This window comes from Pithys albifrons, chromosome 1 (genome assembly GCF_047495875.1).
Source record: "Pithys albifrons albifrons isolate INPA30051 chromosome 1, PitAlb_v1, whole genome shotgun sequence".
Taxonomy (NCBI): Eukaryota; Metazoa; Chordata; class Aves; order Passeriformes; family Thamnophilidae; genus Pithys; species Pithys albifrons.
Window position 1 is genome coordinate 66,609,262 of NC_092458.1, and position 24,461 is coordinate 66,633,722.

General features: G+C 41.2%; 1 protein-coding gene across 6 annotated transcripts in view; it reads left to right on the forward strand.

Moving 5' to 3' along the window:
* LNX2 (ligand of numb-protein X 2) overlaps positions 1-24,461 on the forward strand; it is a 61,124-nt gene that overhangs the window by 305 nt on the left and 36,358 nt on the right. The window contains exons 1-2 of one of the 6 annotated variants that reach the window (XM_071553412.1): positions 50-325; positions 7,059-7,206. The exons of 1 other annotated variant lie outside the window; for it this stretch is intronic. The gene's annotated coding sequence lies outside the window, so the exon portion shown is untranslated. Of the gene's footprint in view, positions 1-49; positions 326-747; positions 767-7,058; positions 7,207-7,888; positions 7,910-18,993; positions 19,009-21,491; positions 21,592-24,461 lie in introns of those variants that run through there. 4 more of the 6 variants (XM_071553423.1, XM_071553403.1, XM_071553438.1 and 1 more) reach the window with 4 other exon arrangements.

The window sequence follows — 24,461 nt, forward strand, 5'->3', positions numbered from 1 at the left end:
CCTCCGCGCCCGCCCCGCCGCCCCCGGCGCCGCGCAGCCGATCAGGCGAGCGGCGGGGGCACCCCGGCCCGGGGCTCCGCCGCGCCCCGCCCCGGCCCCGCTGCCATAGGCTGCGGCGCGCCCGGCCCCGCGTTCCGGCCCCGCCGAGTGGAGGAGCGCCGCTGTCGCTTGCGCCGCGCAGCTGCCCGCGGCGGGGGGCGGAGGCACCGGCCCGGCCAGGGCGGCAGAGACACGCTCCTTAAGTGCTGCTGCCCGGAGTTTGCCTCCCGTGCGGCGGGGCGGGTGCGGCTGAGGAGCAGAGCGCGGCGTGGAGCCGGCGGCGGTGGTGAGTAACTTCCCTGCCCCGCCGCGGCGCCGGGCGGCTCAGCAAGCACCCTCTGCCCCCTCAGCGCCGGGGGTCCCGTGGGGGCAGCGGGGACGGCCCGAGCCGCCCGGAGGAGACAGAAAGTACGCGAGAGGGGCCGGGGCCCGGACCCGCCGTGCGGGGCTGAGGTGGGAGCTCGGAAGCGGCGTCCCCGCCCCGCAGCCCCCAGCTCGGCTCAGCCCGGCGGTTCTGCCCCCGCAGCGCCTCTCTCTGTGCGGGGCTGCACGGTGGGCTCGGCTGAGGCGACCCGCTCGGGGCTCCGGGCTGCCCCGGCACACCTATGCTGCGCGCTCGGGTGGCTTCATTAAAGAAGCTGCTGCCTGGGAAGGAGTCAGATTACTGCGTGCGGGGGAGGCAGAGGAACAGCTGCGAGCGAACCCCGGCTGCAGGAGCGCGTTTCAGGTTGTGTGTTTTACAGCTGCGCCAGCGGAACTCGGGGCTGGCTGCGAAATGCCGCTGGAGCCCGGGGGGTTTCCAGGCGTCGACTCCAGCCCTCCGTGCTCTGACCCATACTCCCTGTTTTTCTCCCTCATCTGTTAGGTCTTACCGCTGAAAACGTGGTTAGAAAACTTTAAACCCTTCTTCTTTTATGCTTTCACAGCGCGTATTTTATCATTGCTTTTGACGGAATATTAGTACTTCCCAACTAACTGAGAAAGCAGTTGCCGGAGCTGTGGTAGTGGCGAATCTGACGGGCCGTGGTGACTTTTCTTACCATGTTGTTGATGCGTAGTGCTGATTGTTTACTTCTGTAGAAATCCACTATTAAGTACTTCTGAGCTTCCTTTAATTCCTCTTTTAATTACATGATATTGGGATTTGCTTTTTGTCTCTGTGTGCGAAGTAAAAAAAATGTCTCTTAGCGATTAGCTTGGGCTACGTTTGATAGTCTCCAGAAATAAATTTCAAATCATAAATGCTTTCGAGCATCTGTTCAAAAGCGAAACTGTTCTGAGCTAGAACTCTCATTAAATAAACACTTTGATTTACTGATTTTATTTTTTATTCCGTACCCAGTTCTTTCTGGCTTAGCAATGCTTTACTGTAAGCTGCAATCCAGCAGCAGATCAAGGAGGCTTAGGAAGAAACATCAGATGGTTTTGGTTAGAGTCCCTACCACTTGGAAAATAAACATGTTAATACCATATGCTGCCCTGACTTCATTAAAACAAGTTTGCTTAAAATGGAAACAAGTTATATCAGTGTACTTGCTAGACCCATTAAGACTTAATAAGAGTCCTTTATAATTACTCTTTTTTTTCTAATGATCAGCTCTCTGAGTATGGTAGGCATAATTTTACAATGAGAGTTTTCAGTACTGAAGTTCTAACTGTATTGACCCTTAACTTTGCCTGGAGACTTCAGCAAGAGAGAGCCCAAGGCCTTGGAGTCAGGTCTGAGATTTGCAGACACAGTATGACTTCCTAACACTGGACTCGAATTGTCTGTTACCAAAAAAAAGGAGCAACTATGAAGGGATAAAACTTTGGAAGAGGAATATAAGCTGGTGATTGAGTGGAAAAGTACTGTTCTCTTGGGACAGGTTAAAAAATAAGCTTAATAAAAGCTGTCATGCCAGAAATGTTGGCTTTGACATTGCAAACTTTGGCATTTGTTTGGAGCCTTTGCTCTTGGAAGCAGTGACCACTTCAGTGAAACTTTCTTTTTTGCAATGTTTTCCATGTAATGAACAGCCTGTCAGTCTCAATCTTGGTATGGGCCTTATCACTGAAAAACAGCAGAAGTTTGTTAGCTACTTGTTAAAACTGTATACTGAGAAGTACTCCAAAATATCCCCCTCTTCTTTTATCCCATTTTTCTGTACTCTTAAAAATGTTAATAGAGTTGAAAGCAGCTGTGAAGAAGTTGTACCAACGATATCAAAGTGAAATGTGTAAAGACATGATGTGTACTGGACATGGAATTAATATAAATTACTGCCTTGGATCAGCAAGATGCCACTTGTTTAAAGAGCTATCAGGCATTAAGAACTGTAACTAATAAGAGAACAGCATTCATTCAGTGTTAAAATGCTCCCTGGTGTAAAAGGCACCAGAGGAAGCTGGTTGCCTGTTTGATACAGCGGTGGCTTGTCTGTGATATTTGAAAATTCTTTGTTAATTTGCTTTGCAGAAACATTTTATTGTGACACCTTTGAATTGCATGCTGCTTAATTGCTTTATTAGGTCAGTGGAGTTTGTTGTTTGGAAAATGTGCCTTTTAAGGATGAAAATGCTTTTAAAACATCAGTATTATATAATTATTGGGTCATGATGTCTACAGAGCAATAAAAATAATAATGTTGTGGTTTGTGCTTTTTGTGTTTTTTGGTCCCCAAAGTGTAGATGTTTGTGTTTACATATGTTTAATTTTAAACATCCAGGCATTTCTTTTGGAATTAGCGAGTCTGTTCTTAGGCTTAATGTTAAGCCAGCATGTAAATGTTTTCGGGGTCAGGATTTATGTCCACAAAGTTCATGGGATAAACCTGGCATGTGTTTTCACACTGCCTGCTCTGTATTCTGCATGAGATAATGATTGTAGGTGACTTTTGCTGCTGTGCTGGGGACTGGCTTATACACCAGTACGTGTGGGAGGTGCCTCCAGCCCTGCTGCTGCATCACACCGGGTAGCACTACTGTACCCAACCTGGATTCATCCTTACAAAGTGCTCTGCAAGGCTACAGGTGTCTCTGTTCTTTCTGAAGTACTTTGGTGATATCAGAGATGTCAATCAGTTCTGTTCTTGTAGATCCTTACTTCAACTGTTGTCAGTTTTACAAGTAATTTGTGGACTAGAACTGAAGGGAAATCTCACGCTGACCTGTTCATTAGGTGGCGAATACAAATTCTAAAGTATGCAGCCATTTGATACAAAGTTAGATCGTTTGTGAACCTGCAAAATTTCAAATTGTTTTGCATTGTTGTGCATTTCTGTAATGTACCCCCACCCCCCCCCCCCAAATAGTGGGAACTACTTTTATTTTAAAAATGGAAACTTGAGGTGGCATAGCTCAGTATTTGCAGTCTCAGCTTTGTTTGAAGTAAGCAAGCTGATGTTGCTCTGGGGTTGAATGTCTACAATTTTCTTGCTGTTGTCACAATATAAACCGGACCAAATTGGGTAGGAAGGTAATTGTTAGATTATAAATGAGTCAGATCAATGTTACATAGATGTATATTTCTGCTCAGGAAGGGTTAGTTTACTTTGGGGTGGAGTGACAGATGTTATGTTTTGCCTGGCTGTCTTTCCTTCATTTCACAGAGAGGAATCATTGAATCATCACAGAAGTTTGAGTAGGAAGCAATCTTACAGATCATCAGGTTCCAACCCTCCTGCCCTGGGCAGGGACACCTTCCACTAGACCAGGCTGCTCAAAGACTAATTTTGGAGGAGCTTGGAAGAGGTGATCCTTGAGTATTAATAAGCTTTTTTGGGCCCCTCTTCCCTCCAGGACATTACCCCATGATGCTCAGCCAAGCAGATCCCTGAAGAGGCCAGAGTCTGCTCTCCTGCAGCCCAGGGTAATGGCCCTGCTGTGCCCCCTCCTCATTGCCCTGACATGCTGGAACTCAACCATTCCAAGGTCACTGCAGCCAAAGCTGCCTTTGAACTTCACGTTCTCCACCAGCCCCTCTTTGCTGGTGAGAACAAGGTCCAGCATAGCATCTCTTCTTGCCTGGCCTTCTGTCACTTGGAGAAGACAATGTTTTTGTATTTCAATGGAGAGATTTAACATGCTTAACCACTGTTTTATGGGCTGTGCAGAATTTTTGTGAAGAACCCTTGGTTGTAGGACAAAATGCAATTTGATGAAGGTGTTTATCCAATATATGAACTGATCTGTCAGTTGTACTAATAAGTAGATCTAGATAATGAAGCAGATGGAAATATTACTTATTTATCCTTTTTCTAGCAATAGAGCACAATGGAAAGTGGCTCACATTAAAGGAGAGCCCGTGTTTGTCTGGGCAAAAGGGAGGAATCCAGAAGCTGCAGAAAGTCGAAGTGGGATCAGGTTTTGGATCTGGTTGCCTGGAGTGGTGTAAAGCTGTCAGATATTATTTAGCACAGTGGGAAAAACTGAGCCACAAGCTTCCTACTGTACATTCCCTGAAGTGGGAGTGACTTTGGAGTGTGATAAAGGCTCTATTCCCAAGGCCCTGAGATCACACTGCCACTGCATGTTCCCATGGCTTTCTCTGAAGAGGTTGCACAAGGCCAGTGGAAGATGTCGTGATGCCGGTGTTGTGTATTCCCAGGGGCTGGCTAGTTAGAAAACAATTTGGAATAAGCACAATTTATTATTTGGTTCAAGTCAGTGTTCTTTTATGTTAACACTTTTACTGACTTTCACAGTAGTACTCAGTGTGTAGATTTTTTTCATTTTCTTTGCATGCAATTTTTGCTTGATTCTGAGCTCTCCATCACAGACAACACTCTCAATGCAGTGTCGTTTTCAAAAATTTTGGTCCTGAAAGGCAAAGAATATGAATGATGGAGGATTTTAAGCTCTTACCTTTCTGTGGCTTTGTTTGTTCCTCACATTGGTTCTTGTTTCTGAGTTCATAGATAGGAAAAAGAAAGCTGATGAAGTGAAGGTTTGTGGCACAACAGAAACAAGTGGAAATTCAAGCAAAGCTAATGGAGGCTGACTTGTGTACTGAAACCAGTTTGTGGGAAGTGATTTTCCATAGTAGCAGTCTTGTGCTCGGACAAGCTGTCATGTTCTGCCACAGGAATGTTGAGTTTGCTTTGAAGGGACCAACCCATCACGGTTTGTTGTTCGGTTTTGTTTTTTTTTTCTGATACAAAAGAATGTTTCAGAATCCTCATATGTTGTGATTTTTTTTCTGGCTATCAAGTTGTGTATTCCTGAACAAAGCCTTAATTAAAAAAAAAAAGCTTAGCTGGTATCAGTGAGCCACCTTTGTTGGTGCATTTTACTTTGTCAGACTGAATGTGTTTTTGTCTGCACACCTCATAGTCCCCAGGTGAAACAAGCCCTATCATACTCTTAGGGCAGTAGGACAGAGCCTGTTGTGGGGTTTTCCCCGGCTAAGGCCTTGTCATCCAAATCATTCCTCTAACTGACACTGCTACCAGCAAAAGCAAAACAAGGACAATGAGAAAAGCCATAACCCCTACAAGGTTCTCAAGTTAACCCCATTTTAACTTCAACACGGTTGGTTTTTCCAGTGCCATTAGCAATGGCCTGTGCAAAGAGCACCGTCGAAGTCTGTCCTGCATCTGGGTAGTTACATCCAGAGCAAGTCACATTTCAGGGAGAATGCTGGACACTTTCATGTCTGTATGTGCCTCATGGATAGTACACTGAATATCTGCAGTAGATTAAATACTTAAATATGGACTGTTAAGTTGCCTTTACATGTTTGGAGGTTAAAATTTATAGAAAAAAAGCCCAGTAAAAACTATCGCCACTTCATGCAGAAGAGGATTCCTTATTGTTCCAAGTTCATGCATTTATTTGCCAGTAGCCTACCTTTCTTTGTCTTCTTACCTCTTCTTAGTGGTTCTGTTCCCCTACCCCGTATAATTTTCTCCTGTTTTTTTTTAAATCAAATTGTTTACAACATTTGTTTATAACCAGCATGAAATAACTGTAAGTGAAAGCTGATTGATGCATCACAAGACCGCATAGATCCAGCTGTGTTGTGTAAGTGTCCTGGTTGTGTTCAGAGAGTTTGCTATAAACCCCATTCCAATCATACAGCTCTAACTACCCTCGGCACAGTACATGTAATTCAATCCCATTCTGTCCCCCAGGGCTGCCCTGCTTATTGAAGCAACTTGTTTTTTAAATTTCTAAAAAAAACATTTTGAGTTGAGCTTCTTCTGGAACAGGTTGATGAGGATTTCCTTCTATCTGGCCTCTTTTTCCTGTTTTTACGTCTTGTTTGCTCTACCCATTTATTGTGACAGACAGAAGCTGGTGGAGGCTCACCCCATGAATTAGTGAAATAGTTTTATCCTGCATTTATGTTAATTAAAAATTAGTACAAGTCAATTCCTGGACTGTTTTTGCAATTACTCCATTGGCAATCTGTCATTGCTGCTTCTAATGGAGATTGACTGTTTAAAAGTCACAGGGTTTCCTGCCTAATATTAAACCAGTACTGAATGCCTTCAGATTTTAGGTTTGCTTCTTAACTATTTTAATTATTTTTAGTTGTTAAAGGTAAAGCTAGTCTCGATTAGGCTAAAAGTACAGCTCTGTTTGTGTGCTTGTGGATCTGTCATGCATTTCATGCAGATGTCTTAAAAAGGTGTGTAGGTTAGGTCTGTACATACACATTGCAAAGCTTCTTAACTCAGCAACAACCACCAAATGTATTTCTTTTTGAAATCATGAGTAAAAAAATGGTATCTGTCTACTTCATCTGGCAAAATAACAACTCTTCATTCTTGTTACCTGGGGGATGGCTCAGCAGGTCTGTTCAGCACTGATACTTTTGTATTCTATGGCTGGAAGTGACACAGGCTGAATTGGCTTCACCGTGTGTACAGCAGCAAATACACCAGTCCTGGTATATTGATACAGTGTTGGAGTGATCCTGTATAAATAATACTTATGGGTTTAGTTCTGTGGAGCATTTTTTTCCCACTTTGAAATCCATTTTGACTGGGAGCTGCTGACTTATCTATTAACTGTGACTCTCCTGCTTTTTGCAGGGAAAATAACTTTGCAGAGAAGCAAAAGTGAAGGTGATTCAGTGGTGGTAAAAAGAAGAATCAGCAGCACAGCTTGTCTGAGCACTTGACCTGAGTTGTCTTGCCGTGTAAGCAGAAAAAGAGAATCTATGGGAAAATTAACACTAAAGTGAGTGGTAACACAGAATTTTGGGTTACTGGAGTGTGAAATGAAACTGTTAACAGTCCTTTCTTCTGCAGTAAGGGATATGTGCCATTGACTAGAGAAATGCTGTATAAAAGTAACGCTTTCCTAAGTCATATTTTGAAAAGTGAAAAGCTGTGAAGTCAGGAAATGTTCATAACTAAGTGTCGTGCCATTATAAAGTGGAAGATACTTGATTAAGAACTGTTGCCTCCCACAAACGATCAGAACCATATGGATTTCACAAGAGCTATCTTTTGTCTTTAAGTAAGCCTCAAGTTTAGTGAAGGCAGCTTAATTCATACAGTAATGTCAGCTTTGTGCTGAGATTTATTTTTGCCTGAAAGTGTCAGAGAGGAAAGAGTTCTGTTTTAGCTGCGATACTGATTTTGAGGATAAAGATGTTTTGTTCTTATGTGTTGATATAGGTGAGGCTGTGTATACCTGAAAACCTGCTAAACAGGTTAAATTGAAATGCAGGAGAGAAGGGACTTCACTTCAGTGCACCCACGCGTTAGGAGCAGTTTTTGTCACGTATATACTATTTTTCAGGTGATGTATCACATGCTGAGTCTTATTTAGCCATCCCTATAGCTTGACTGCAGTGGTGAGTCCTTGAAGTCCTTTATGGACATGAGAATCTTTTTGCCTGCTTCTCTTCTGAAGGAAGTCTCTGAATTAACCACAGGTATGATGATGTTGTTATAGCAAAGCATCCCTTGTGGGCTTCCTTAGCTAGGGTTCAATGGCTGCTTGTACAGGTCTGGTTAACATTTTGCTCATCACAAACTTACTTCACAATTTTGTGTGTATATATAAAATTAATATCTCTATGTAAAGAAATAAAACAGCCCAGAAAGGGACAAACAAACCCTGTCCTTACTGTTTTCTTTCAACAATTCTCTTTTCTTTATTTATTTTTAGATCTTAACTTAGAAATGCTTCCAGATTTAGCTCTAACATTTAAGCATTTTTTAATGGAAACATGAATCGGAAATACAGTACTAATAGACATAAAAATCTGATCCAGTATGTTTTACCAATTTAATTATTGTTCAGTTCTGTAGTTTTTACCTTTTTAATTGTGCAGTAAGTTTATTCTTCTGGTGCTGTCAGAAGTTATGACAGTGAGCAGCTTCTTTAATGCATTGTTTAAATAGAAGATGTGTACAGATATTATTGATTATCAACATGGATTATAAAAAATGTCATGAACAGTTTATGGGTTTCACTGGGGAGATTTTCACCTAAATCATCAGAGCAAAAGTTTGGAACATAGTAAATGTATGATGGAAAAGTAGTAAACTGTATAAGATAAAAAGAGTTATTTTCTTAATTTTCCAGCTAATGAAAATACATATATACATATAAACATACATATATATATATAAAAATACATATATACATATATACATATAAAAATACATCGAACAAAGACATTGCTTTTGCTGTTGTATGTTCTTCATAGTCCAGAGGTTGTTCTGTCCATATTTAATAATAAACTTACTCAATTTTCTGCCATAAAATTAGCTTGCTTCTCAAATTTCAATTAAAAAGGAAGCAATTAAAAAAGTGAAATGACCAGTCATTTAATCAGATATTAAAACTGTATGAAAATAGATTTAAATATTTGTTTATAAAATTGAATGTAAATACATTGATAACAGTATTACAAAAAGTGCCCTGATTTAACATGAATTGATGAGGATTAGGATTTAATAGTGAATGAATTACTGTTCTCTGTTGAGGGGGGGGATATTTTCCCCAAAGGTTTTGGTTTTAACACTGCCATCTTTCTTCTCAGATGTTCTTGAATACATTCTGCATTGTTTTAAAACACTAATCTTTAATACGATTATCTGTAAACTTCCTTTATTTACGGAGGGATTTTTTCAGATTATCAAATCATTTTATATACAAATCCTCCTTTTCTTGATGCATACCGTAACTCTCCACTGCATGCCTGAGGCAGTGCCCCAGATGAAACCGACTGGCATCAATTATTGATGATTACTTTCTGCCCTCTGGGAGATGAAATCGAGTCTCCGATCTCAGTTCAGGATTTGTTTCAAACACAGGGTAATGAGAGCAGGTGCAGGGAGACTCCAGAGCGTGTGCATTGATTTGCAGCATAAGCATAGGCAGGTTACTTAGGAGTATGTGGGATTGAGAATAGAAAATAGTTGGAGCCAAAGTTTTCATAGAATCACAGAATCGATTAGGTTGGAAAAGACCTCTGAGATCATCAAGTCCAACCCTTGGTCCAACTCCAGTCCATTTACCAGATCATGGCACTCAGTGCCACGTCCAATCTCAGTTTAAAAACCTCCAGGAATGGGGAATTCACCATCTCTCTGGGCAGCCCATTCCAATGCCTGATGATTCTCTTTGGAAAGAATTTTTTTCTGATATCCAACTTAAATTTTCCCTGGCAGAGCTTGAGCCCGTGCCCCCTTGTCCTATTGCTGAGTGCCTGGGAGAGGAGACCAACCCCCACCTGGCCAAACTTCCCTTCAGGTAGTTCTAGACAGTGATGAGGTCACCTCTGAGCCTCCTCTTCTCCAGGCTAAACAACCCCAGCTCCCTCAGCCTCTCCCCATAGGAGTTATGCTCCAGTCCCTTCACCAGCCTTGTTGCTCTTCTCTGGACCCGCTCCAGCCCCTCAATATCTTTCCTGAACTGAGGGGCCCAGAACTTGGGCTTGTGAAGAACTTGGTATCTTTTCCTAGTAGCCACACGCCAAAATGAGAGGAACTATTTTGTTCCATTGTGGTGGTAATACTTCATTCACTGGGGCATGGGATAGCACTTAAAAGAAAGGGAGAGCCCCTCTGTCCCTGTTCTTCATCCCACCTAAATATGACCTGATCTCATTTTCTCTGTCTCCATCAGTCTTCATAAGATGAAACTGTACTCCTTATTTCTCACACACCAATAACTGTTTTGGTGGGGTTTCCTAAGTGTGAAATCAAGCAGCATAACAGTGGAAATGTGCTTATACATCCCTTGTGCTACTTCCTTTTTTGTCCAGCATTTGCATGGGATTGGGCTGCTGAGGAAAAATAAAGCTTCTAAGCAGAAACCAGCAACTGGGTTACAACATAGGGTCAAGAGACTTGGGAAAACTGGAAGGCAGTGGGTAAGCCAAAACGTGGCATTTTTTAGTTTTCTAAATTAGCTGCAACCTGAGTCACTGTGTTTTAACATTGCTACATGTAATTTTTGGCAATGTCTTTTTAATGCAACTGTTGCAGCAACTTCGTGGTTAGTAAAATCTTTTCTGCTCTTGAGGTTTAGACAGAGCTGGCAATACTGCCTGAGCTACAAGAGGGCTTAGAGACAGGGGAAAACTTTATTACCCTCTAGGGGAAAATCAGTGTACTTGGCTTTTTTCTGGAGGACAAAATAATGAATAAGGATTTGGGTCCAGCCAGGTTTCCCCCACTGCAAGTTCTTTCCAATGCTGGCAGGCCCTGATGGGCCTACCTTGCCTGGGTTTCCTGGCAAAATATTCACACTTGGGTGTTTTTTCTGTAAGCTATCTTTAGACTTCCTAAAAATCTGAAAAATTTTTTCAGAACCCAGTGTGGAATTTCTTGGGGCAGAGCAAGCTGTGCAGGCACATAAGCATTTTTCATGTTTGAAGTTGTCAGAATCTGTTGTAGGGAAAAAGGTCAGATGTGCAGTCTGATGTTTCGCCCTCCATCCTCTGGATTCAGGAGTTCTAAGGCCAAATGTCGTAAGGAGAAGTAAGAAGTTAGCAAAAGATGATGCATCTTCGAAGGACAGATCAGCGCGGTGAGAGCTTCCCTTGTTGGCAAAAGCCTGAGTAAGCAGGTGGGGCTGGCAGCCTGCCCTGAAGGTTAATGCGTCGGTCACCAGTCTGGAGGGGGAGGAAAAGCCCTCCCCTCTGCCAGGCTTCTCAGGAAAGATGCTCTGAGAAGGCTGCTGGCTGCTGCCTCACATTTCACCTTGGGTGCTGTGAGAAAGAAATGGTAGCTAGGACTGAGACAGTGCAAGGTTAAAAAAACAGCCAAAAAAAATCAATGTATTTAGTATTGGTGGATTTTAGAACTGTGTTGGTTTCTTTGGTAGGCTACAAGCAGCAGCAGGGGAGTGTTTCCTTTCTTTTGCAGCTGAGCTTACAGGCTGACATCCACCCTCCCAACTGCCCCAGCTGCCTGCCATACTAACTGGGGTTTTATGGTGCCTCTGAGGCTATTCCTGGATGTCAGGTCTATGCTGGAGAAATACTGCCAAAATATTTTTTAGTGCTCATGCAGGAGAGGTCTAGCTGAGCACAGAGACAGTGATATTGTTAATTTTTCAGGCTGTTGCTATCTTACTCTCAGCCGTCCCTAGACATCCTCACCATTTTATGTTTCCTCTCTAATGGCATGAGCCAGGATGTCATAATATCCAAAATCAAATGTACCAGAAAATCTAATAAATTAGAGTTGGGCTAGCAGAGTAATTGAAGAATAAACTGAATTTTAAACAACACAGGATTGTGTTATGAACTGATTGCTATGCACAAAATGCACTGGAGGAGTGTGACTTCACATAGATTTACTATTGATGGCAGCATTTCCTAGATTGCTACTGGTAATAAAGAAATGAAAACGGTGTGAACTTTTGAGTTAGTAGCACACTACAAAGTAATTCCATAAGAAAAAATATTTTGTGCTTTATTTATTTATTTAAGAGGTTTACATGAATTTAGCAATGCTTGAGTTTATGAAAGTCACAAAAGGAGTGCAGGGCTTGGCATGTAGGGAACTATATTTTTCCTTGACTCCTAATGTTATTCTTCTGTAAGAAATTACTTAGGAAATGAAGCAGTAGAGTGGATTCCTCTTAATTCAGAAAATTGAGTCTTAGTACATTTGGTGTTCTGAAGGAATTTTAAAGTTGTTTGCCAGGACAGTTTTATGGCAGATAGTCTGCATGTTTTTCTTCAAATAGATTTTTCTATTTTTTATTTAATTAAAACCATACGTGAGTCATTTAAAAAATAACTCTCTATCTGTGATGCTGGTAGAGATGTAGGGAGATGGCATGAGAAGATCTGGTTTTGTGAGCTACAGGTTTCATAAGCGGAACCTGGAAGCTGAGCATGGGTGTTCTCCTGGTCTCTGGAAATGTGAAATGAGAGAGTGCTAGTGAAAGCTGCTCTGAAGGTTGTTCGTACAACCAGAAGCCATGGGAAAACCTGTGGAAATTCGAGCACTCAGTAGCAGGTATTTGCCAGAAGGTAACAAATCTTGGTGGAGCTGCTGGGTTGAAGAATCTGGGGGCGTGGTATGGAAGTGGATCCTGTTCAGGGGCTGTCCTGTCGATGTGTATGTATGTACGGCCAGACTTCGTGAACACAGATTTGGGCAGGGCTCCCCCCACGTGGGTGTGCCCTTCCAGCCTGCACAGTGGATGTTTTAGGTCAGGCACAGCATGTGCAGAACTGGCCCCACCGTTTCAGTCCTGAGGTCCATCTGCCACAGGCGAGCGAGCTTGAACAGTGACAGTGAAGTCCTTGGGACTGTCACAGCACCCGGTACTAACCGGGGCTGACCCTGCTGAGCATCCGAGATGTGACGGGATGGGATGGCAGGGAGGCTTGAACTGCCAGGGGATGGTCCCACTGAGACTGGTACTCAGGTCCTTGGGATTCAGAGTCCAGAGTGCTCTCCATTACACCATGGGACTGTCCCCGATGTTAAGGTAGTCAAACGTCTGATGTGCAGAAAAACACTTTGAACAATAACATATTTTCTATTCATTCTAATTTTGGGAATGTGAAGGCAATTCTCTAAGAATGGGATTTTTGGTGGCAGGAATTCAAACTCAAGCCAAGACCTGCCGCTTCCAAAATTACATTGTCTGGTGGAACACCAGCAAATGGAAAAGCTGTTCAGTGGTGGAAATCAAAACATAAGCCTTTGGTGGCAGGGAGGGCAGGAAGGGAAAAGAGCAGTATTACTGCACTGAAAAAATCTAATTTTGTAGTGATAAGCAGGATGATTTTTTTTAATTGAGTGCTTTTAAGCTTAAAGGTTTAAGTTGTATTTAAACATGAAATGGTATTGTCTATTTTCATTACTCTTGTAAAATTTAAATAAGGTTCTCTACCAGGAATGGTAATGAAATAGGTTTGATTTTTAAACTAATTTTACTGAATAGTGAAAGAAACAGCTCTTATGAGTTAAATACTTCAATATATACAATAAGCTTTAGCATTATTAAACTTACTCAAAGTGCTGTTAAATCCCTTGATTTAAATTACTTCACTGTGCCATGACCTAATGGAATTAGAAATTAATCTAGAAGATGCAATTAATAAACTACTTACATCCCCCATGTAATACTTAAAATGAATTATTTTCCTGTATGTATTTTGATCACTTAATAACTTATCTCCTTGCATCCATCCTGCATCTCCATAGAAGTGGGCTTGAGGAATCACCAGGGGGCAGGAGGGCCAGCTACTTCTGTACCTCCAGGCTGCAGGGGCAGATGGTGAGGGCCAGTTTCATAAATAAGCTGCAGACCACCCCAGCTCTGGCTCTTCAAACCTGTGTAGCAAAGAACTTGGTAGAATGCTGTTAGAAAGGAAAAAATGATCATAGCACTGGGAGAGGAAATAGGCAGCATTTAACCGACTTAAACAAGCAGCACAGGAATTCCTACCGGAAGGTTTTGAGGAAGGTAAACTTCAAGATATGACATTTTCTGATGTTTTGTAAAAAATGCAGAGCTCTGCCATCCAAATGTTCCTGTTTCTTTCCTTCTGTTCTGTATCTCAAGTGACTGCTGATGAGTTACAAAACACTGTTTATCTCTGAGAGCTTTCCCTAGCAGAGCACAGCACTTGCAACAAGTATGATTAAGTGTTTTTCTAGCTGTGGTCGGTCTCTTTTCAGATGCTTCTTACCTAGTTAATTTACCACATGGGATCTTTGTACTGTGGATGGGCTCTCACTGCAGGTAAGACCACTTGAGAAACTCTTGAGTGCAGTTGTTGGGGAGGTATATGATAGGTAAATGGAGTTCTTGCTGAGAGTTGTGCAGTGTGATTTTCTTTCAAAATATATTTATGGCATGGAAGAAGGTAAGAATTTCTGATACAGTTTATTGCAATAGTAAACATTAGAAATAAGTTTATTTTGGAAGCTGCAGGCAGTTGAATGATATAGTACAAATTAAGCAGTATATTTTCTATAACATTTAGTAGCAGAAAATCTAAACCATTTTTGCATCCTGTGCAGTTGTCATGATTAACCACAGGAAAATAGCTCTGTGTTCAGTCCTGAAGTGAGGTGTCCCTAAGAGTCCTCTGAGGAAGGACACCAAAGGGATTATAAACAAGGAACCCAAAGGTATTGTTGCTGCAGTATGGGACCTGCTGGTTTGTGATGTCAATGCACATGTTAACACAGCAAAGCTGGAAAGACTTTAAAAAACCAAAACAGTTTACTAAATAAAAATTAGTAGCTGCTTTATGGTATTTATTAAAGAACTTTGTTTCCTTGTCTAATTAGTAAGTAAACCACAGTGTGTAGTGCATAAAAGTAATGGGGTTTTCACTTTCTAAAGATATTTACATACCTGGTGGCATCACTGACAGGCAGGTAACAGAGCTAGGTACCAGAGTAATGGTTTGCTACAGGCTGAGTAAATGTAAACACCTAATAATGGGAAACCCTCAGGAGCAGTAAACATGGATAGTTAATACCACTTGGTGAAGATTTCACTGTTGGATGGAAAATTGCAGAAATGTGTATTTAATGTGTACACTCAAACTAATCGTTTCAGCCAGATACACTGTACAGTGATGCTGTTGGGATCAACACTCGATGGTACAATTTCTATTAAGGAATGCTTTTCCTGTAGGAGGTGGGCAGGGAGCCAATGTTATGTGAAGTCATTAATGTCATTCCATGGCTGCTGACAGCTGGGACAGGTGGGATGAGAGATCCTGAGGCTGGTGTACAAGGTCGCCACATCCATCCTTGTATGTCTTGCAGCTGCTGTGTTGGACTGCTGAGGATCATTTTAGGGTATGTTGTTGAATCCTGTGAGGAAAACCTTGTAGTTGGCAATCAGCTTTGCAGTGGAGACTTCTGAAGAATCTCTTCAGTCTGTTATTTTAAATCATGTCTGCCCCAAAACAAGTATAAATCATAGAATATCAGGTTGGAAGGGACCTCAAGGATCATCTGGTCTAACCTTTCTTGGCAAAAGCACAGTTAGACAAAATGGTCCAGCACCCTGTCCAGATGAATCTTAAAAGTGTCCAGTGTTAGGAAATCCACAGCTTTCAGGGGGAGACTATTCCAATGGCTGATTTTGCCTCTTGTGTCCAGTTGGAATCTCCACAAAGGTGTCTTGTACCCATTACCCCTTGTCTTTTTCCATGTATCTCTTTATCAGATAGGAGTCTCCTGCTTGTTTTGTAGGCACCCTTTAAATACTGGAACACTGTGATAAGGTCTTCCCTAAGCCTTCTTTTCTCAGGGCTGACCAAATACAGTTCTCTCAGCCTTTCTTCGTACAGCAGGCTTTTCAGTCCTTTGGTCATCTTTCCCTCCGTGAACCCTCTTCAGCCTCTTCACGTCTCTGTGGGATGCTTCTGGTATGTCCAGTAGATAGGGAGATGAACAGCTCATAAATTCAGATGTTGCTCTGTTTCATGTTCAGTCAAATAGACTTTGATGGTTGTCATGTATCAACACAAAGGCATTTTGCTTTTTGTGAATGCAGGAAGGAATATTATTTCAATTCAGCTTTATCCTTGGAAAGTCCAATGAAAAAAGCAAGGAACAGCCTTTGCATGAAAGTGGGAGAACTACAGATATAAACAAAGTCCATATATGAGGCAATAGTTTGTTTGAAGCTGCATACCAGTAAAATTGTGGGGTTTTTTCCTCCGAACAATTTGGCATTTCTGAAGAGGGCAAGGAAAAAGCCTGTCAGAGGAGTTCATGAAGGTTAAGACCTTTATGATTGTCAGTGACTTTGAGGTTCTTGGGTAAAGGCATTAAATAAGTGGAGTATACAGTGGCTGTATCATGGGCAGTATGTTGTTCTGTCACACCTTACAAGGTTAAAATGTCATGAGTTCAAAATGTGTTTCCTCATATTTATGCACAACATAGAACAGCACAATTGCTCAGCTAAATAAACAGGACATTTTCCATTATAAGGTGCCATTACCTTTGTGTGTTCCTGTCATTTATGAAATCAGTGGGTGGTTAATTAAATTGCTCCTTTGGACTCCTCTGAAAACTGTGTATTAATTATATTTTAGTGGTGGTGTGCACATTTCTCAACTTTTTAATGAGGGTAAAAGTTGTTTACCTCTTCCTCTGGAAATATATTTTTGAGTTTGTTTGGCGTGGGTGGTTTTGGTTGTTTTTGTTTTTTAGGGTTTTTTTGGGATTTTTTAAAGATTAGTGTGATAGTGTTTTGTGGTAGGTTTTTCTTTCTTTCACATAAAATGTCATTATTCAGCTGCTCATTGCTATCATGTGGCATGCTCAGTTGAAATGAAATCTTGAAATGTTAAATTTCCTCTTGCAGAATACTACTAAATCTTCAGTTTGAGTGTTAAACTCCATGTTTTTGCAGGGAATAGATTTGAATATCACTCAGGAGGAGAACATGCTTCATTCAGCCACTCAGGTCTTTTGCAGACATGGCTCCTGAAGGCATTTTCAGGGCTCAGATCCCAAGTTCTGGTTCAGCCTCTTGGCTCAGCACTCACATCTTGGCTGTCCTGCTCTGATTTCATAGTAGTAGGAGCAGTGCTCGTGTTTGGTGGTTGGAGGGAACCTTGTGGCAGCAGGACTGGGGTAGGGAGCAGCTTTCATGTGGAAGAAGGGCTCAGGTTACACTCCTTTCCTTTGCTGTGTGGTATTTCTCCATGCTGTGTCATACAGCTAAGATCCTCATGTTAAATATCTTGGTGTCTTAGCAAATTCCATTTCCAGCCATGATTTCATTTTAATTAACAACAAGGAAGTCCATGTGTTGGTGTGCTGTCAGAGGAATGCTGTAGGCAGGATTGGTTTTTATTGGTTCTCTATCTGAAATTGTGTGTTACAAGTAAATGTAAAAACCCAGAAAAAATGCCCCAGCCTAGCCCAAGTATCATTGACATTGTCACTTTAGTGCCATTGGAAGTGTCTCTAGCAGAGGTCAGAAGTTACCACAGTGCTCTCTGTATCTTTGAAATACCTTCGCAGGTTTTATCTGATGGGAAGGAAGAGAATGGGCCTTGCTTCTGACTGGACCATTCATTTAACTGGTCTGGTGGTCTCAGCAGGGGTGATGTCTCATCTAGGCCATGCAGCTCTCCTGTGAACCAGAAGGACATCAGCCCTCTTCATTATACTGTTTATCCAAGCCTATTTGTTTAAGACCATACCAAACTAAGAAAGTCAAGAAAAATAGTTTCAGTACTTTTTCATATGGTTAATTTGTTTTGCAGTCATGTTTTCTCAAGTGGAGAGTAGTATAAAGACCACCTTGAAGTGTTCTGAAGCATCCACTAACACCTCAAGCTGAACCCTTTGCCAGTGTATCATACTTATCTACTGATTTATTGTGATGTCTGTAGGTTTGAGTTGGGACTTCTTTTTGTCCTCTTAATGGAACTAAGTGAAGGGAGAGGTTGGTCTCATGAGGGAAATGGTGGTGATCACATTTAGCTGGCCGTAAACTCTCCAGTATGTAATTTGTATTATGTCAAGAATACGGGAAAAATAATACCAAAGTATTCTATTTGCAAGTGATGTTAATAAAGTCCAATACACTGGATTTATAAAACCTGCTGTGGAAGATAGTAGTTTGTAATTTGAGTCTGCAACTATGCAGTCTATCTAGTGTTCAAAAAGCCAGGAACTTAGTTAATTTGAATGGAAAACAATGTTGGAGGTTTTTTTTCTGCTCCTTTGTTAGTTGACAAAACTAGAGATGTAAAACTGACTTTCTGCACTGAATACATCTCTAGTATTGAGATATTATACAGAAATAGAGATTTTTTCAGGAAGTGTACGCAGTTTTGAGAAGTTTCAAGATTTCACTTTCATTTTCTTTTTCAAAAAAGCAGAATTTTCTTAAATAGAGGAGTGGGAGATGTTATATAATCGAATTTTTTGTTTTCCTTGCAAACGTTGTGTTGCTTTACATAACATTTATAGCATGTAGCACATGGAGAGACTTGAAACATCTGTATGTGTTATAAAGCCACGATACACATGGAATTACTGCAAGTATTCCTGTGTGTGTGGTCCCCGCACACGCTCGCCGGGTGTGCTTACAAAACTGTGATGTGCTGGATGTAGTAGCAAAGTTCATTATGCATTCATGAGAAATTACTGGCGACATTTTAGCCTGCAGTTAATTTTAATATTAGGTTTAGGATTTGAGAAGGACATGGTGTAAGAGTGCCTGCAGATCTTTTACTCTGCCTTTTGCCCTGGCTGGTACTTGCTGAGCCACAGCTATTTGGGCTTCACTCATATTTGTGCAAGGTTAGATGATTAATTTACTGCTTTAAGTAAATGAAACCGTGAGAGCTGCTTGGTGGTTATAGAAGGAATTGCTTCTGTGTTAATTACCCACTGGTCAATTAATTTGTGTATACTGGCATGCCTACAACCCTTTTCCTTGAAGTTCCCTGCTGTCATGTGATATCCCCTCCTCCAGGAGGCCAACAATATATTCTTCTTTTCCTTTATTTTGGGCAGGTGTGCTGTGCTCCTTCCTGACCTCCCCGGGGATGGAAGGGTAAGCAATGCAAACGATAAAGGTGATGAAAGGAAGTGGCTGTCGTGCTTTGTGTTGCAGGTTTTGTAACAGGTCCTGGGTACCAGCTACCAAGGAATCATACCAGGGTGTTTCCGAGGCTCTGCTCAGCATTTCAAGGCTGTTCTTCTCCAGGGACTGGGCACTGGGTACTTAACTGCAGGTTAGACCCTGTGATTAGAATTGCAAACAAGAAATGAAGTTCCCTTTTGATTTGGCTTGTTTCAATTGCATGGGCTACTCAAACATGAAGTGTAAAATGAGTCTCTCTTGAATTAGCTGGTTTGTGCTTTTTGTTCAATTTTTTTTTCTTTTAATTTCTCTTTTGGGGGATTTTTCCTAGGTTGTCTGGTTCTCTGATCTGTGGTTTCCAGCACGCTGATACTTTGCAAAATGTTATGGTCAGGGATCTAGATTTCACTTGTCTGAATACAAAGGCTCTTTGTGATGATTTGTATGTGAATTTTTAAACATTAAAAAAATGATTTTTTGTATAGTTGTTAAAATTCAAGTTTAGAAACACACTTCTTGAATTCCATGATATATATCTTACATAGTATCTTTGTAGTCGGGTGAGAAAGAAGTGAAATAAGATGCAACATTTATGCAGATACAAGCAGAGGTCAGTGAATGTTCTGGCTGAATTTAAACCAGTGTCCTCCTTTCTCGCAGCTATTTGTATTATTCATAATTGCATGAGATGTGTATTGAGAGGGTGGCTGGGAAATAAGCTCTTCAATGCGAAAGCTCTTTGGTCTCCTAGGATACATATGGAGTAGTAGTTGTACAGTTATCTGTAAGGTTTTTCCACTGGGCATTCCAGAAACCTTGGTAAACTTCCAGGTAGCCTTCATAACCACCTTGCAAAAAAAGCTTGCTCATTTTTCTGGGTGCTGTGCAATGCATGCAAACTTTAAGTAGTATAAGTCCTTTGATTAAGACTTTTAAAAAATCAGAAAGGGATGATACACTTCTGAAAAACAGAATGGGAAACTGAAGATTATTCAGGCTTATGTTCCTTCTTTTTTTACTAAATCTGTTTGCTTTCAGGTCTTGTTGTTGTATAGGTATTTTTAAATAATTGCACTTAATGTTTCCAAGTGGAAATGTTTGTCTCAAAGAATAATTCCCATTTTGCTGTTTTTCCAGGATTTGAGGAGGGGAAGGAGAGGGAGAGAAAAATGGGAGAGCAAGTAAAGTATCAGGTCTGGCTATTAGGAGATTTTTTTAGTTGAAGGTTTGAAACTGTTGGTGAGGTCCAGTGGGTTCTGTTGGTTTATTTTCTTACCTGAAGTCTATTGTATATCAACGTTTACAATAATTATTTGGGATAAGGTTTTATAGCTAGTTCATTGCATACTTTGACCTCCAGTTTTCTGCTAGCTAGGAATCTCTAACCCAAAGCATCTCCTCAGTTACATTTACAAGTCTGAAGGGAGTCAGGAGGGCAGTGGAAAACATGGGTCTCCAGCCAGCCAGAGCCTCAGCAAATGTGCTGTTCTCTGAATCCAGCATCCAGAAATAAACACCTTCAATTGGATGTGGGAAAAGTGCAGTGATTTATTTTCATGTACTCAGTGAAAAACAAATCCAAGAGTCTTTGTAAACCCTTTCTGTCTTATATTCCATTTAGTAGTAAGGATTGGTTAAAGGTAAAGCTACGCATCATACATTAACAGCAAAATAAATATCAGTTCAGACTTGAACTGTATTGAAACTTAATGTTCAGTTAAACTGGTCTGTACAGACAAGCAGTAAATCTGATTTGATAAATTTCTAGTCTTGAAGTTTACAAAGGGAAATGATGCAAATTGCTGCCTGTAGCCAAAGCATGCTATATTATTGCAGAAGCTTTCTAGTGTAACTTCTCAGTTACATGGAAGGCTTTGCCTTTTCAATCATAAAATTCTGCAGCTAGGATGGCCTTTTCATGACTGTCCTCCCTATATCTTATTTATGATCACTCAGTATATGGAGGCAGACTAGTTACCTGGGATAATACTTATTGTTTGTGTGTTCTCATCCCATATGAATGATATTAAGAGACAGTGTTGCTTGTAGTTGTCTGCTGCTTTTAAAGTAAGATGTCTCCTTTGAATGAAACTTTCATCATGTTCTTGTCTGCACTTCTGGTTTTCAGATTGCATATGAAGTACAGGATAAAGGCTTTTAATTACCCTGTTTGTCCTCCTCTTAGTTCAAATTCAAATTATTAGATTTTTAACTCTCTAGTGAAACTCAGTGAAAATCAAGGCTATTTCTTATTGCAATATTAAACAGTTATTTACAGAAGTGTGAAAAGCTGGTTTTCTGACCCAAATGCCTGTGTATATCTGGAAGCTAATAACTATAGAGCAGACTTGTTTTTTGTGGGGATTCCCTCATACTTCCTTACATTACAAGCTTGATGCAGAAGGGACCCTTCTCAGGATAAAGTGTGGCCTTGTTTTCTGAATATTCCTTAGTGTTTTAGTGACTCTGCCAAGTGAAGATGACTTGTGACATTGTCTCTCTGACCCACTAGACCTTGTTCCTGTGAGCCACTGGACTGCTCTGAACTTGGTGGTAAGTTTGAGTTACTTCTTACAAGATCCGCGTTTTACAAACAGGCAGTTTGCCCATGAACTTCTTAGTAATTCCTTGAATCCCATTGCTGCTGATAGGAGCAGAAAAGCTTGGAAGTGTGCTATTTCCAAACACTCCACTGCGTGTTAGTGCCATTGCATTATGCTAACCTGGCCTTGTCAACACAGCTGCAGGACCAGGGCAGTGATCCTTCCCCTGGACTCTGCATTGGTGAGGCCACACCTTGAGTACTGTGTTCAGTTCTGGGCCCCTAGTTCAGGAAAGATATTGAGGTGCTGGAGCAGGTCCAGAGAAGAGCAGCAAGGCTGGTGAAGGGACTGGAGCACAAGTCCTATGGGGAGAGGCTGAGGGAGCTGGGATTGTTTAGCCTGGAGAAGAGGAGGCTCAGAGGTGACCTCATCACTGTCTAGAACTACCTGAAGGGAAGTGCTAGCCAGGTGGGGGCTGGTCTCTTCTCCCAGGCACTCAGCAATAGGACAAGGGGGCATGGGCTTAAGCTCTGCCAGGGGAAATTTAAGTTGGATATCAGAAAAAAAAATTATTTCCATGGAGAGTAATCAGGCATTGGAATGGGCTGCCCAGAGAGGTGGTGGATTCCCCATCCCTGAAGGTTTTTAAACTGAGATTGGACGTGACACTGAGTGCCATGATCTGGTAAATGGACTGGAGTTGGACCAAGGGTTGGACTTGATGATCTCAGAGGTCTTTTCCAACCCAGTCAATTCTATGATTCTACTGCTGGTGCTTCCATATGAAAGGTAGGCAGATGTCTACAGCAGCACTGGTATTTGTGTGGCATTTCTGGCATCTCATAGTCTTTGTGCACAGCACTGAACCCTTTTTTGTGAAAAAGAAATACATCCAATGGGAATGTGAGTCCTTATCTTGGAGACACCATAATACTCTGGGTTCATTTGCACAGCCCCCTGTGCAGCAGGAGTGTTGTCTGTGATGGTTTCTGGCTCTTGGGCAATATAGCAATTAAAAAAATAAAAATATTTATAAAGTTTAAAAACATGTTTCATCTGAGTATCTGGCATAAAACATGTGAAAGTGTTTAGCATGGGTTGGGAGTGAAAAAAGAAGTACAGAAATAAAAGAGAATTTGAATTTTTTATGTCTGTGAATCTAACCTAACTTGTTGAGAAGTGCTTGGTTTGGGAAAATGGGTATTGCGGTTAAGGAGTGCAAAGAAGATGGGTACTCCAGAGGGTGAGTCGTCTGCCTCTTAAAGACCTTTTTCCAAAAGCACTGCTAATGAAATAATATCCTTCAAAGCAAGACTGGTATTTTAAAAGCTAGTTCTTAAAGGTTGACTACATAGAATAAATGAGGAAATGAAAATTGTATCATCCCCCACAGAATCTCAAATGCAAAATTTCAGTGTGCTGAGAAGAGATTGGACAGGGAGGAGGACCAGGAAGAGGTTGGCTCCTTCCCAATCTAGCATGCTTCTATCGGCCTCTGTTGCTGCAACTATTTTGACCATGGATACAGAAAAGTGGTGCCTAAAGTTAGGAATCTGAACATCCTCCCTGATAGGGCTCTTCAGCACATTGCTCCTTTCCCACTCTCTTCCCAAAATGTGGTGAATCAGAATTGCCTGGTGTCGTGAGTGTCTTGTATATGTTTTGCAAATTCGTGATTTAGTATCTAAGAACTGAAATGCATTTTTAATTCCATAATTCTAGGCCTGTGTATTTTTAACAACTCAGTTTTTGTTCACTAGATGAGCATAGTAGTTGGAGCCCTGATGTCACCCCACCCTAGCAAACTTAGGAGGGTTCCCTCTGTTTGCTGGTAGCCTTCTGTGAGGACTTAACTCTCTTTTATTGAGCAAGTTTATTCTAGTTTATTTCTTGATTTATAGTTCTATTAATATATTATCTGTTATACCAGTTTGATGTTTCACATAGGTGCTGCCACTACTAGTCTTTACTGTCATTTTTTTCCTTTGCTTTTATTTTGATTAGCACTACTCACCTAGAAGGTAATAGTTTTCATTTGTCTGCCTTTGTTTAGGAATGTTATTTTTTCTTAAAGAAAATGAGGCTACCAAAGAAAGTGTCTAGAAATGCTGTAGCAGCAGTTCAGCTCTTCATCCTCCACATTATTCATTCTGCAAGGGAGAGTTAGGAGATTGCTGCTTAATATTTAGCCCCTGTCACTCATGTGAGAATACATAGCAGGACCTCTTGGCCTGCTCTGTGTGTGCTGCTGTGCGTCTTTGCCAACATTTTCACTTGAATCTTAAACGATTGTTTTCCAACAGTGTTTGCACTGACGTAGTTTCTTTCTGAGACCTCTAACAGGATTCAGGGGACACGCTGTAGCAGCCAAACTTTGCATCTCAGGCAGATAAATAGCTGCACTGTAAGAGCCTCCCTATGTAATAGGTGGTGAAATTCTGGGGTTTTATATATATATATATGTGTGTGCGTGTGTGTATTTAACATGCAGTCAGCCAAGCTAATAGGAAATGTAATTGAAATAAACAGCTGGCAAACTTGGTTAGGGGATAGAGAGTTTTAGGAAAAATGTTTGGGTTTTTTTTCATTCAACAGATGTTGTCCCAACTCCTTCTTGGTGGCTGTGTAATTAAAAGGGCTGAAGTGGAGAATATGATTCTTATAGTGTGACTGAAAACAAATTCAGTCTTTGCTCCCATATTCTTTGTCTCTGTCAAATATTTGTAACCAGACTTGATTTTACATAGTCAACTCAGTGTCCATTTTCCTGTCTGAATCCTGTCTGGAGGCCCCAGAAAAAGCACTAGTCTACTGTGTATGTAAATGTCTGTTTACATACAAAGTATTTAAATGGGTTTTATTTAAGATAGTATTTGTATA